This window comes from Phasianus colchicus, chromosome 1 (genome assembly GCF_987193195.1).
Source record: "Phasianus colchicus chromosome 1, bPhaCol1.hap1.1, whole genome shotgun sequence".
Classification (NCBI taxonomy): Eukaryota; Metazoa; Chordata; class Aves; order Galliformes; family Phasianidae; genus Phasianus; species Phasianus colchicus.
Genome location: NC_143436.1, coordinates 32,454,028 through 32,467,688, shown reverse-complemented (window position 1 = coordinate 32,467,688; position 13,661 = coordinate 32,454,028).

Below are 13,661 nucleotides of genomic sequence, written 5' to 3'. Positions count from 1 at the left end.
GGGTGATTACTCAGCATATGCATAGAAAAAAAAGGTACTGAGAAGGAAAAAACTCATCCTTCAAATTACTTCAGGAAAACTGTTTTTCTCCCAGCTCCTCCCTGGCTTCAGCCACTCATGGCAGTGCTCGGTGAGCAAGCAACATTTCTAACCTCTCCAAGCACCAAAATCATGAGCACTGACAATAAAGGCACACCTCTTCTCCAGGTGGATCAGAGAATTTTCTGCCCAGCATAAATGACTGTGTATATGATTTCATCAGTTTTCTGTTGGACAGATGGTGGAAGACAGCTGCTATTAATCAAAGTGGAAACTGTAATGAGATAGTTGAGGTAAAATCCTTTCCATAAGTCTCAGTGTACTTGTATTGATCTGAAATGCACCTTTTATCCTTCTGGATTATAGTAATTTATATGATGCTGTTGTAGCCTATTTATTAGACTTTGGATTCACTGCATACGATGGATAAATGGATAACATCTTACTAGTTCTACCTAATTCTACCTATAATCTCCAGTGCCAAATTATACAAATAGCATTCATAATCCTTGTAACTTTCCCAGGAGTCATCATCCAGCAGCCACCACACAAGAGATGAAATTCTCATCCCATGCAGTTCCTTGTCAGAGATTGGCACTGTGGCTTGGACCAGGGCTTGCTGCAGCAAGGACGCCTGAGCAGTCCGGTGAAGGAGGTAACCAGCAGAATTGAAAGAAAGCTGAAGTATTCTTCCAGAATTCAGTTAGGAATTTGTCTTGAAGCTTTTATGAGAATTAATCAGTAAAATACAAACGTTTTTCTTTTTAAAACATATTTTCTTGATTTTTGTTGTCATGAAAGTTGTGGAACCATGGGTTTTTCTTTCTCTTTCCTTCTTTCTTTCTTTCTCTCTTTCCCCTTTTCCCTCTTCCTTTCTCCCTCTCCCCCCTTCCTCCTTTCCCCCTCCTCCCTCTCCTCCTTCCTTTGTTCCTCCCTCCCCCCGTCCCTTCCTTTCCCTTCCTTCCTTCCTTCCTTCCTTCCTTCCTTCCTTCCTGCCTTCCTGCCTTCCTGCCTTCCTTCCTTCCTTCCTGCCTTCCTTCCTGCCTTCCTTCCTTCCTTCCCTCCCTCTCTCCCTCCCTCCCTCCCTCCCTCTTTTCATTATTTTATTTTATTATTTTATTTTATTTTATTTTATATCATTATATTATATTATATTATATTATATTATATTATATTATTTTATTTTATTCTATTTTATTTTATTCTATTTTATTTTATTCTATTTTATTCTATGTTGTTGTTGTTGTTGTTCATTCACTCTTCGTGTTTTCCTGGTTTAGTTCAACCAGCTATTTGAATAGGCTTGTATGGTTTACTTTGTATTGAGATACTGCTTTCTGGCTGTGGCTTCTAGCTCTAATTTTGTACATAATGAACAAAATAGAAGAAAAACAAACACAATAGTAAAATATGTCATTTTACTTTGCATCTTTTCCATGTTTTTTCTAATCATATACACATCATTTGTAGTGCTGCCAAGAACATCTGAGCCTCAGTAAACTACCTTTGGGATTGTAACTCCTTTATGATCTATTCTCCTTTTTATTTTGATCTGAATACTTTACTTATGTAGCTTGGAAAAGAGACAAGCAAAGGCCTTTGGACTACAATTAACATGATCCATTTCACAAACTATTGGGTACTGGCAATTGGCCTTGAGAATATAAATCTAATCCATTTCTTTTCTTCTTTCAGGTCCAATCTTATTTGGGCAGCATGCCCTCTTATCAGAATTCAGTGTTATAGCAACAATAGATTACACCTGGGGAAGGCGCATCAAATTCATTTGTCTATCTGGCTATTTATCCTAAATAAACTGCTAGAACAAGTCTGCTACAGAAAATTGTCTATATTTAATTTTCTTTCCTTTAGTCTTTTCATATAGAGATATAGTCATGTGTTTTTGTTTGTATTATGTTTTGTTTTGTTTTTCATGAGAAGATGAAAGGGGGATGTGATCTGCTTTATTTGTGGGGGAAAAATATGGCCAAGAGGTGAGTCTGGTGAATTGAGGGAAATCACAGGGAAAATTGGTAATTCAACTTAACAACACGATGTACATAAGAGCCTGGTATGGCTCTCTCTGAAGGACTGTATTTCAAAAGAGGCTTTTACAATCAGAAATAGCAATGGCAGCTTTCAAAATGTCTTCAGTATAGATATCTGTACTGTAGAAAACTACCTAACAGCACGTTTCTGTCTCTTTTTGTAGAATAATATAAGAAGCAGCAACTCATAGAAAGCACATCATCTCGTTCTGATGAACAGATTTAATATTAGTCAGATAAAATGTGATTTAGTAATCACAGTAGACACAGTAGTCTTTTCTTCCTAGCAACAGCAAAAAGCATCTGGCTAAATATCCAATATATTGCTGGCTGCTGCTTCAACACTTAAAAGTTCACGGAATCCCCCTGATAATTTTATTGAAAATGGAGAGTTACACTATTTTTGATATCATGATAGAGTTTTTTTCCAAGACATGACATGCTTCATGATGAAAATGGTGTACATCTTTCGTATTTTGGATTCTTAGCAACTCAAAAATTGAATAAGAATAAAAAATATTGACTATTACTCTTCAATACAAATATGAAATTTAACCATATGCTTGAGTATATCAAATATCAAATATTTATGGTATTGAATTAACAAAGATCATGAATAAAGGTAACAAGATATACACAAAAAAAATCAAAGAAGAATACAATTTTTGTTATGGAGTCCAAATTAATAATTAATGTACCTATATGTGTACACTTTGTGGGTCTATCTTAGACACAGACTTAGATCTGTGACTTAGCAGGTAGTGAGAACATTGACAGTTGCATTGATTCTGACCAACTCAACAGCTGAATTAAAATTCATTTAATTTAAATAATAATATTAAAGAATATTTAAATACAAATCCCTAGTGTCTGTCTAGCCACAGAATTTCTAGATAAAAGTTGCAACCGAAGTAGTGAAAACATAAAGCAATATAATAAGAAGTCATCTCTGTTGGGAAGTGAGATTAGAGCAGGTAGTCAGTGCAATAAATCCCTTTGCCATATGCTCCTCCAGCCTCTTGACCAGGTTGCAAAGCAGACAGCAAAAGGGAGCTTTTGTCCTATTAAAAGTGACATGTGCTGTCTTCTGTATCAAGGTATTTGAAACAGACAAAGCTTCACGCATTCTGAACCTCAATTAAACAGGGCAGACTTGGACCAAGCTGTAAAAAGTTATCCTTCAAAGGCTGTCCATTGAAGCATGGAACTCAGTAAACTTGGAGTAGGCAAGAAACTACAGGAACCTATCGTAAATAAGTTAATTTGTGTATTAGAAGACAGTTATGTAGGCTTTCCCTCTTATCATTTGAACCCACTAAAGAAACTGTCTTGCCTTGACTCTCTGAGGTAGTTAGTTCATTTAAAATTAACATGGGTATTTCTACATGACTTTGTCCTGCTGAATTGAGGACTTCAGAAAATTTATTCAAACTGAAGTAGAGGATGTTGAAATACATGTGAAAACAGTGTGACGGAAAGTTATTCCATGGAGGAGAAAATGTAAAAGGCAAGAGAAATAATTTTTTTAAAAATAGTTTGCTATTTTAAACTGGCCTCCTCTAACTATGTTAATATTTTGCCAACATTCTTTTCAGAGAGAATTTTATTGACATTTCTATGAAAATTCAGTATATCCACATGTGTTACTTGAAAGTACTGTCTTCTTGAAGAGTCATCATTGAAATATTTTAACAAGTTTTTTTTTAAATACCAGGAACTAATTTGTTTGTTTAATTGTTTGCAATTTTCAGAGCTATATCTGGGACAAAACATTACATCATTATTAAGTTTTTAGTGTTAAAGATCAGAGCCTCAGAACAAGGGTTCTCAGTAAAATATTGGAGAATGTGTCTTTAATGAATACATTCTGAGATATACCAAAGAAAATATTTAGGGAATACATCTTTAAAAAATAACATGACTTAAGCAATTCTAAGTTATATTTAATGAAAATAAGCAAGAGGAAGATATTTCTTGAAACTGATTTATTCAGTAGACTCTCTTCCTGATTTTTTTTTCTTTTCTTACTTAATTGACAAATACAAATGCCTTGTCTAAAGAACACTGAAGAGGCATGAAATGAAGAATCCAGGTGTACTCATCCATTCTGAGTGCTATAGGAACAGGATGAAAAGAACATCGAGAACCGTCATTACACAAAGATGGGTTCAAGGGATGATGTGTTCCATTAACAGTATAAAGAATAGAAGTGAACGAGCGAATCTCAGCTATGGAAAAGCTGAGACTGAGGGTGAGGGAAAATGAGCAGCTGGACTACAAGGACTATATCAAGTAGATGGAAATATCTCTTGCTGCAAGTATTTCACTGCCTCCTTCATTACTTTATGATTTTATGATTTCCTTTGTTTCTTTAATTATACTGGGTATTGCTCCTTGCTGAGAAAACCACAGCTTTTTCATTAATGGACTGCCATTGTTTTTGTGTTGTTTGGTTTTTAATTTCATAGTACATTATGAGACTATACTTCATCTCTAAATTACAAAATAGAGAAAAAATCTTGATCTAGGGCCACAGAATCTCCTACAGCAGATTCTGTGCATTCACTGAATGGATATGTCCTAAGGTCAATAAATCAAAAGAGGTTGCAAATCTTTGATGCAGGAGGAATAATAAAGGAGAAAAATCAAAATCAGCTAGTGCATAGTTGAATTAGCTATCTCTAAAAGCTATTATTAGCTGCAGATGCCCCCCTGATGTGGAATCATCTGTGGTGGCAATGTTTTACCTTGCTGACTCACTCCCACTGATTCTGGTGGCATTACTCCCTTCTGGCCTTGTAGGGCACAATTTCTATCTGGTAAATGTAGTCAGCCCTTCTGACTCTTAATTGTAAAGAAATCAGCCAGGCTAATTACTTTTGTATTCTAAAGGCACAATCACCTTGTCTTCCACCTTCCAGAAGTGTAAAATAGCATTGGACGAAAAAAGTAAAATTAATGATGCACTGTTAGAAAGTAACCTAAGCTACTGTGCTGGGGGACAGAGGGAGGAGTAATTTGTATTTCCTTTATTTTTTAAGGAAGAAATGCAGCTGAAGAACAAGACTTTTTAATTTGATTTTTAAAAAAGAGAAGAGGTAAACAAGGAGTTAATGAATCACATAGAGCAAAACTGCCTTGCTGCAATTCTACTAGAATTTCTGGCCAAGATGCATGTTTTTTGTCAAAGACACCAAAGGTATGGCTGGAACCTTATGTGGATGATGTCAGAGACTTTTCTATGCCAAAAAAGCAAACTGCCTTTTTTCAGGTGACCATTACCTAAGACATCATACAACACCCAGAAATGCAAACCACTTAAGCATTAAATGTCACAGACTTCTATTATAGATTTTCCACCTATTGTCTAATCATGAATAGTATCATAAAACACATTAGTTTTACAATTATAAGGTATTTTACTTTGTATTATCATGTGCTAGAAACTGATTTTCATTTACTTAACTTCAACGAGCATATGTATGGACAGATCTCTTTCAGCTCTGTAAATGAAGCAGTGTGTGTGTGCATGTATGTACCAGAACAAAGTGAAGCCATTCTCCATCTGTGCAAATGACTCAGGCTCTTGAACCAAGTCACTGAAAGAAGGCAGCTGGGAAGGCCTTGTGGCAGCCAAACCTGAGGAAGACCTGGCCAAGTCCACAGCACCACTATCCCAGTTGAAACCACTGTTTACTGCCAGCAGAGTTGGTACAGTTGCTCAGTTTATGTGCTCTTTGGCTATCAGTCAGTCTTTGTGTGTGGCCACATACCTAAAAAGGAGTCCTAATGAAGGAGGGAGGGATGCTGATGCTCAGCGGAAGAAGTAACAGATGAGAGTTTTCAAAACCAGAGTGCTTTTCTTTTCTCAGACACCACTGTCTTCTCCTGAAGAGGCGCTGCAAAGCTGTTCTTCTGCGCGGGGTGGTCAGAGTTTCAGTTGTACGTAGTGGTCAATGAACTCTGTAATTAATGTGGCTATATTAAGAAAAAACAACAGCTGTTGGGTCCACATTTTTCCTTTAGATGCATGTGTGTGGCTTCTGTGTTTCAATGGGAACAGTGCACACATAGCTGGGGAGAGACTCTGACTACATGTGTAAGCATCTCCATACATAAGCATCTCTAAATACAGTAGTAATAAAGGAAAGAAGAAATATTTTTCCCAAATGATAATATTCATTAGTTTCCTACTTCCATTCTGTACCAAATGTTCTTATTTCTGTTTCTCTGTAGAGTCATAGGCTTTGGTGTGTATCAGTCTTCTATGGCACTTGGTGACTGCTCTTGCCAAGGCAGAGGGAGGCTCCCAGCTTTTCTCCTAACCTGAACTGTGTGAAAATGCTGAAACTGGTTTGTGAAGGAGAAAGGGAGATAGAGAATGAGGCAGGAGAATGGGAAGAGAAGAGAGCAGAAAGAAAAAGACCAAATGTTTTGTTTGTGTCTGAGACAGGAAACAGCAATACCAAAATATCCCAGGAAGGCTATTCTTGCTGTATTACTGACCCAGCCAAAACCAAGTGCTTCTGGAAATCTTTCAAGAAATTCTGTTTGAGTTATTTCCAGTCTTCCTTCCAGACCAGAGAAGTTTGGATAAGGCATTCAAAAGTTTGAATGCATATCAACTGCTTCTTCCATAGATCTCTCCTCACGACTGTGAGAGCCTCCGCCCCATCTCCCCATAGAAGTGACAGTATTTTCTACAGACATTTCTGACTGGTTATCTGCTCATACACATCAGGCAGCTGAAAAAAAATGAGTCTTGTCAACCATGTTTTAGCTTTTCTAACCAAAGAGCAAAACATTTTAAGTAAGACAATATGTTAAGCAATGTGTGATAGCAGAGCAAGAGCTGCTGCTGCTGTTTCCCTTGTTCCCTTTGTTCCCTTTTATGCACTGCAACATTTCCAGCATCAGTATGTGCCCTCCTTGACACAGGAATCACAGCTTTTTGAGTAATATAACTAGACAATTTTATGTCACTGGAGAAATGATGTTGCATTTCTCTTCTCTCTGAAGTTGCCTCTGTGTAACCATTTGCAGCTGTATGTTAATTTAGGAAGCAGCCGTGACTGTTATTTGTCCTCTGTTTTATCAGATCAAATTAAGAATATGAATAACTTTTTTTTAAACCAAAGGGAGTGTTTGCACTGACCTCATTCTTCACATGGTCATTTGTGTTTGGTTAGTATCTGGGACAGAGTATGGTTCATTTCATATCTTAACTGAACTTTTGAAGAATTAGTTTAAAAAAAAAAAAAAGTGTTTGATTATTAAAAAAAAAAAAAAAAAAGGAACACTGCATCCCATTCATGAATATTTTTCCGTTTCCTAAAAATTATTAATTTTTGCATTATATTTTTTAGGTATGACACCTTTACTAAGACTAATTGTTTCCATAATCTAAAAAGGTTTCAGCTTTCATTCCTTCTTGATAAGTTCTATCTCAGTCAAGACAAATTATTTGAGATACAATCTTTTACAGAAGGCTGTCTCAGCAATACAATCCTACATAACCTTATTTCAAATTATTCAAATCCATCTTGTAATTCTGTTTAGTTTGAAATAAGCAGTTATATACGAGTCATAGATTACATGTTCAGAAAGGGCCACTGTGGTTAACTACCTTGATCTGTGACACAGGTCACCAGGCCACCTGACTCAAACCCTACTGAAGCTAGACCATGATTCCTAGAATAAATCTCTTTTTCTTTTTTTCCCCACATAGGTATGTGTAAACTGAGATCACCCCATACTTCTGTTTTATCTTTGATAAAGTGATTAGGTTACCAACATTATTTTTTTCTATGTGTCTTATTTTCTTATAATCTAATTATTCTTACAAATCTTCTCTGAACTCTTTCCAAATATCAATCCTTCTTGAACTACAAACATAGGAATTTGATTGAGTGTCCCAATGTTTACTTTGGGACAAATACAGAAACAATGATGACTCTCTACACTTTCTTAGTATCCCTGTGCTACTTAGTTGAAAAGTCTTTTTAGCCCTTCTAAGCTTTCACATGAAGCTCAGATCAGTTCAGGGCAGGACTATGACTCTGTATCTTTCCGGAAGTTTCCCACGTTGGCATCTCCTCTCCTGTTAGGATGGTTTATGTCCTCTATTTCTTACTTTCTCTATCACCCTCTTTTTGCTTGTTCATATGAAAACATATGCCTTTTATAAGCTTCTAGCTTATTAAGTAGTCAGGTTTGCCCTTTGAGAGTTACATTTCTTCTTCGTTGTTTGCCAGACTCTTAACTCCTCCTGATCTCTGCAAACTTTGTTTATGATGTTTTTGGTTATCTTCCAGGTCATTGATAAAAACTCATTAAAATATATTACCGATGCATTACCTATGGGATCACACTAAAAGCACACCTGCTTGATGATTTCCCTGACATCTGTCACTTAGTTAAAGGATAATATACGTAAATTTCTCTTTTTTAACTTTTAGAATTATACACTCTTAATCAAAACATCCTGATATTTAAAGTCAAAGATTTGACTGACGTTTAGCTGCATGCACTAATATTACTGCCTTCTGCCTTTACCATCTTAACTCATACTCCTGCCAGAAAAAAAAGAAATAGGGACAGAAAGAAAGAAAGAAAGAAAGAGAAAAAAAGAAGAAAAGAAAAAAAGAAAGACAGAAGGCATGCTAGCTTGACAATATATTTTGCAGAAGTCAATATTGAGTGACATTAAAAATATTCTATTATTTATCAATTCATTCTTTCATACTCTGTCCTACTAATTTGTTTAGGGTCATGATCAAGCTGAGAATATCTTTCAGCAGACCAGCTTATTTATTCCTCTTAATGCTAGTGTAACAATAATTTTATTACAATTTCTGGAAATATTCTGGTCTTCCTGGAGTTATTGAAAATAGTAGTAACAAATTAGAGACCCTTTCAGTCATCTTGTGGGATTCATATTTTTATAGCGTTCGACTCGTAGTTAATGCATGTATGAACTTATAGTTAATAGATGTATGAATTCTCTTAAAAATAGTACCTACGAGATCTGGAATATCTGGGATGGCAAAAATGACAAGTTGTGTATGTGTTATTAATACAGAAAATCAAGGATTTTTTTTTTTTTTCTATTTTGCTAAATCATTCCAATATTTTACTCTGTTCTCATTCCTGAGTAGGACAAGCATGCCATCTTCTGACATCTTTGAAAAAAAGATGACTGTGGTTATGGCATTTACCTTGGATTGTACAAAAGAACAAACTTGTATATAAGGCTCCTATGTTTCTGGTTTCTATATGATAAGCTATATATATCTATATGATCAACTAATATGATCAATTCTTTATGAGTCTCTCAGTGTAAAAGCTTGCATAAATAATTGTGAATATATTAGTTAACATTAACTTAAACATGATATCTTCTTCCCAGCTCTGGCCAAGATAATTGCTTTGGTGGTAGGCATCCCAGTTTTCTAAATTTTTTGTTATATACTGCTACAGATTCCAACCATTTGTTGGTCCAGAAGATCCTGTGCAATAATCTCTATGAAGCCAGGAAGAAGGTGATGAGCACATTCTGGACATGTTTTCACGCTACAAGTGCAGCAAAATGGGCCAAACTTTGACTAAAATGGTCAGGTCCCCCTTTTGTTGCTATCAGTTATTCTTGCTCCCTCTTGCTGTATTTATTCTGTTGCTTTCATCAGCTATTTTTGCTTCTCACCTTGTTGCGCTGGGAGCCAATTCAGCCAAATGAAGTAGCGTGACATGAGCCAGAACATGAGTCTAGGGAGGTGAGCAAAAGCAAGAAATGAGAAAAGGGCTCAGGAAGACAAAAATATGGCAAAGAAAAACAAATGAGAGGTACTCCACTTGGAAATGAGTGGCTATATGAGCTATAGTAATTAAAAATATATATACATGCCAGCATGTTTTGTGACAGAATAGAGTGTGGGCGGGGACAGAGCAAGGAGCAAAATCAAAAAAAGAACATACTAGCAGGTTTGGGATGCATATATTATTATTTTAATAGCATCTGTATCATCACTTATTAACTACAGGTTAGACTTATACCATAGATAATCCTCAGGTTGTGTACTAAATATGTATTTTAAAGAGTTTTCCTTTTTTTTGGTCATTAACTATAAATAGAATGGGGAATGTTTTTCTTATTGTTAGCTACAATTAAAAATCATCATATACAATTTAATTTAGTAAGAATTTTAGTATGTAACAACTTCACAAATCTCAACATGAAATGCAGGAACTACAGAGGCAGCAAAGATCACAATGGCTGAATGAAATGCCTAGAACAATAAAATAAATAAATCAATTACTTTGAAATAAGAATTTCTTTGTCCTTTGCATACTGTGAAGTTGTTGTTCATCAACACAATTACAGCATGGATAAATCGCAGAGCTAGGTATGCTTATAATAAAGAAGTGTGCAGTTAGAGAAAGAATTGGGCTCAATTAGAATAAAATTTCCGAGAAGCCACAAATAATGTATTTGATAAGATATTGTAAAGGTGGCAATATGTATTACACTGTATGCATATTGCGGTGCCAACACAAACACGACCACATAAATGCGAGGCTAATTTGGAGAAGCAATTCCTAGACTGTAATCCTGCTGGTGAAACCTGTGATTATGAGTGCAATCCTGCAATCTCCAACAAACGTACCAGGTTTATTCAAGCCCATAATTGAGTTGGACATTCCCACATTCTGACAGTTGCTAAATTCTTCAGACTCACCACACATTAAATCACTAAGCTCAGTGCTTTCTACTTTCTTCACAAAACCACTGCTGCTTGTTCATTGACTCCTTACCTTACTAACAGCCTCCAACACATTTCTAAAGAACTCTTCATCCAAAATACGGTTTTATTTTAAGATCAACACCTTTTTGGCATCACTATTTGTTTTCCTTCTACTTTCCTTTTTTTTTCCTCAAGGCTTCCTCTCACTCGGGGCTGACACTGACCTCTAATGCCCTGTACAGTTTCATTTTTCTGCTTTCTGTAAGTTTTGGTTCTGGTCTCTGTTCTTTCACGTACGGAGACCAAAATGTGTCACACCATTGTTATCATCCTCTTCTGTTTTCTTTCTTTCTCTTTTTTTTTCCTTGTCCTTTCCTTCTTCTCCAATAGATAAAGTGTACTGTATCTATGTAAACCAACATTTGATAATATCAACAAAACCAGAAGTCTTGTTTATTTGCTTGTTTGTTGTATATACCATAATTAGGTTGAGCACATATTTGATTCCTAAGAACAGATCTGTAAGATATTCCTACTTTTAATTCAGTAACCTGATAAAATAGAATAATCATCTTGGAATGACTACCTACGACATCATTTTAAGGTCATAGAGTTTGTAGACATTTAGAGCCAACGTCACAAAAATTTTTCCAACACAATTCAACAAGAAGGACTGATTATATAACCTCTGTCCTAGGTCACTGCTGTGACAGAAAATTCAACTGTTAAAAATAGCTGAAAAGACTTTTTGCTACATAGAAATAAAATAAGTATCTTAAAATTCCCTGTCCATCTGTCTTTCTGTATAATGATTGGTCCTAGAAAGATTACAGATGCTTGAGAAAAAATTCAGTTACTCAAAAAGAAAGATATGTCTCCAATGCTTAAACTTCTGAGAACGAGTCTGCTTATTTAGACTCCTGTGAATGTCTGCCTTTCTGACTTCTAAATAGCCAAAAGCATCATACCAAAATATATTTGAAAAAAAATGAATGGATCTTGTTCTGCTTCTCTCTACTGACCAGTTTATCTATCTGGTCAGTCTGGATTACTAAGTTAAAGAAGATATTGAAATATTAAAATATTTCTTGATAGCAATGTTGTTTTTACGGTTACAATGTCTCCCTGTTGAGGAAGCAAGTTTCAGACACTTTTTGTCAAGAGAACTGCTATATTCCATTTATTCTTGTTATCCTGGTTATTCCATATTCATAAAATAGCAATCTCAATGAAGGTACAAATGTAAAAACAAAGGTGTTTTCTTAGTGACTAGGGAAGAAAATTAAATCTCCACTGAAATGGTGAAAGCGTGTTCAGTGTGGACTAAGAAAGAAATAACGTAATTTATCTTTGGACTTCCTTGAGCAGAAAAATAATTGTTAGTCAAGTCTGCTTTTTTTGACAGCAGTGGCAAAATTGTCAGTGACAACTGAGCATGATGTGTTTTTTTTTTTCTTTTTTTTTTTTCTTTTTTTTTCCTTTTTTTTTTTTTTATGATTGAAAGAGATATCAAAAAGTTATTAAGTATTTGGGGCTTGCTGATTCAATTTCTTCAGCTCCTGAGGGGAAAGAAAAAGGAATATTCTTTTTCTGGTATTTTTGAGGCAACTACCTGAGATAGAGCAGTTGCATCAGCATATCAAGAAAGTGAAATAATAATAATAATGATAACAATAACATTAAAAAAAAAAAAAAAGAGTACACACAAACCCTCCAACTGACTTTTTCCTTAATTCCCTTTCTTCCCTTTCAGTGACAACACAGTTGAACATTTAGGAAGGTTTCAAAGAAAGTAAAGTGAAAAGGTAAAAAATAGGTTACTGGGTTTTAGAATTAAAGGAACATAGAAAAGCAAACCAGCAACCAATTCTCTAACTTACAGAAAAAGAGGAGCAAAATATAAAACAATGTGAGAAATAATCTTTAAAACTGAATATCATCTCATGCTGCAAAAAGCAGGTCCGTGTTTTTATCCTGCATTTTGACAGCTGCTTGCTGGAAGAATTGTTATTGTGGCCTTATTTTCACATTTACATTTTTCTTTAAGTCTCATGAAAGAGCACAGAGCTCATTTCTTGAGCCAGTTGTGACTTTTGTGACAAAGCTAACACACTTCTCTTTATATCAATAGTAATTAAATAAGCCAGCATGTAGCTTAAAACATTGTCTGATCATTTTTCTTCCTCTCTGTGATTGTATAGATATTTCCCAGCACAGGTGGGTTGCTACCATTTTCTGAAATCAGATAGAAGTGATTGATTTTATTAAAACAGAAAAACCAATAGACAAACCTCTACCAGACAAAAACCCTGAGTTCATGTGATGTAAGGTAATTTATCTGTGTAATGTAATCTCCAAGTGAGGGTTTGCAGTCAGTGTGTTCAAGGACAGATAAATTGCCTTCAGAACTTGAAGTCTCTAGAAGACTTTTCATCACATTTTTCATTCTCTGCTGGATGTGTTTGAAAGTCCCCTCACCCCTCCTCTTGATGCTGTGTGCGAAGTAAGGTGGGTGGCACCAAAACGCAACCAGTCAGAAAGAGGTTCTCAAATATGATCTACTAGTTTTTCACCTGCAATAACAGAGACTGTGTGGGTGACGAAAGATGAAGTTAGATATCACTGTGTGACTTTGTTTCAGAGGATTAGGAAAAAAAAAAAAAAATATTAGGTACTTTTGCTATTAATAAGCTACATGTTACTAGATTTTTATTTTTATGTTAGGCTTAGAACTATCAGTGACTTTGTAACTTCAGGTGAACCCAGGATTTAGTAGTTCACTGCTGTATTGAGGCAGCAGAAATCTGTGTCAAGCAAGGAATGATTTTGCATT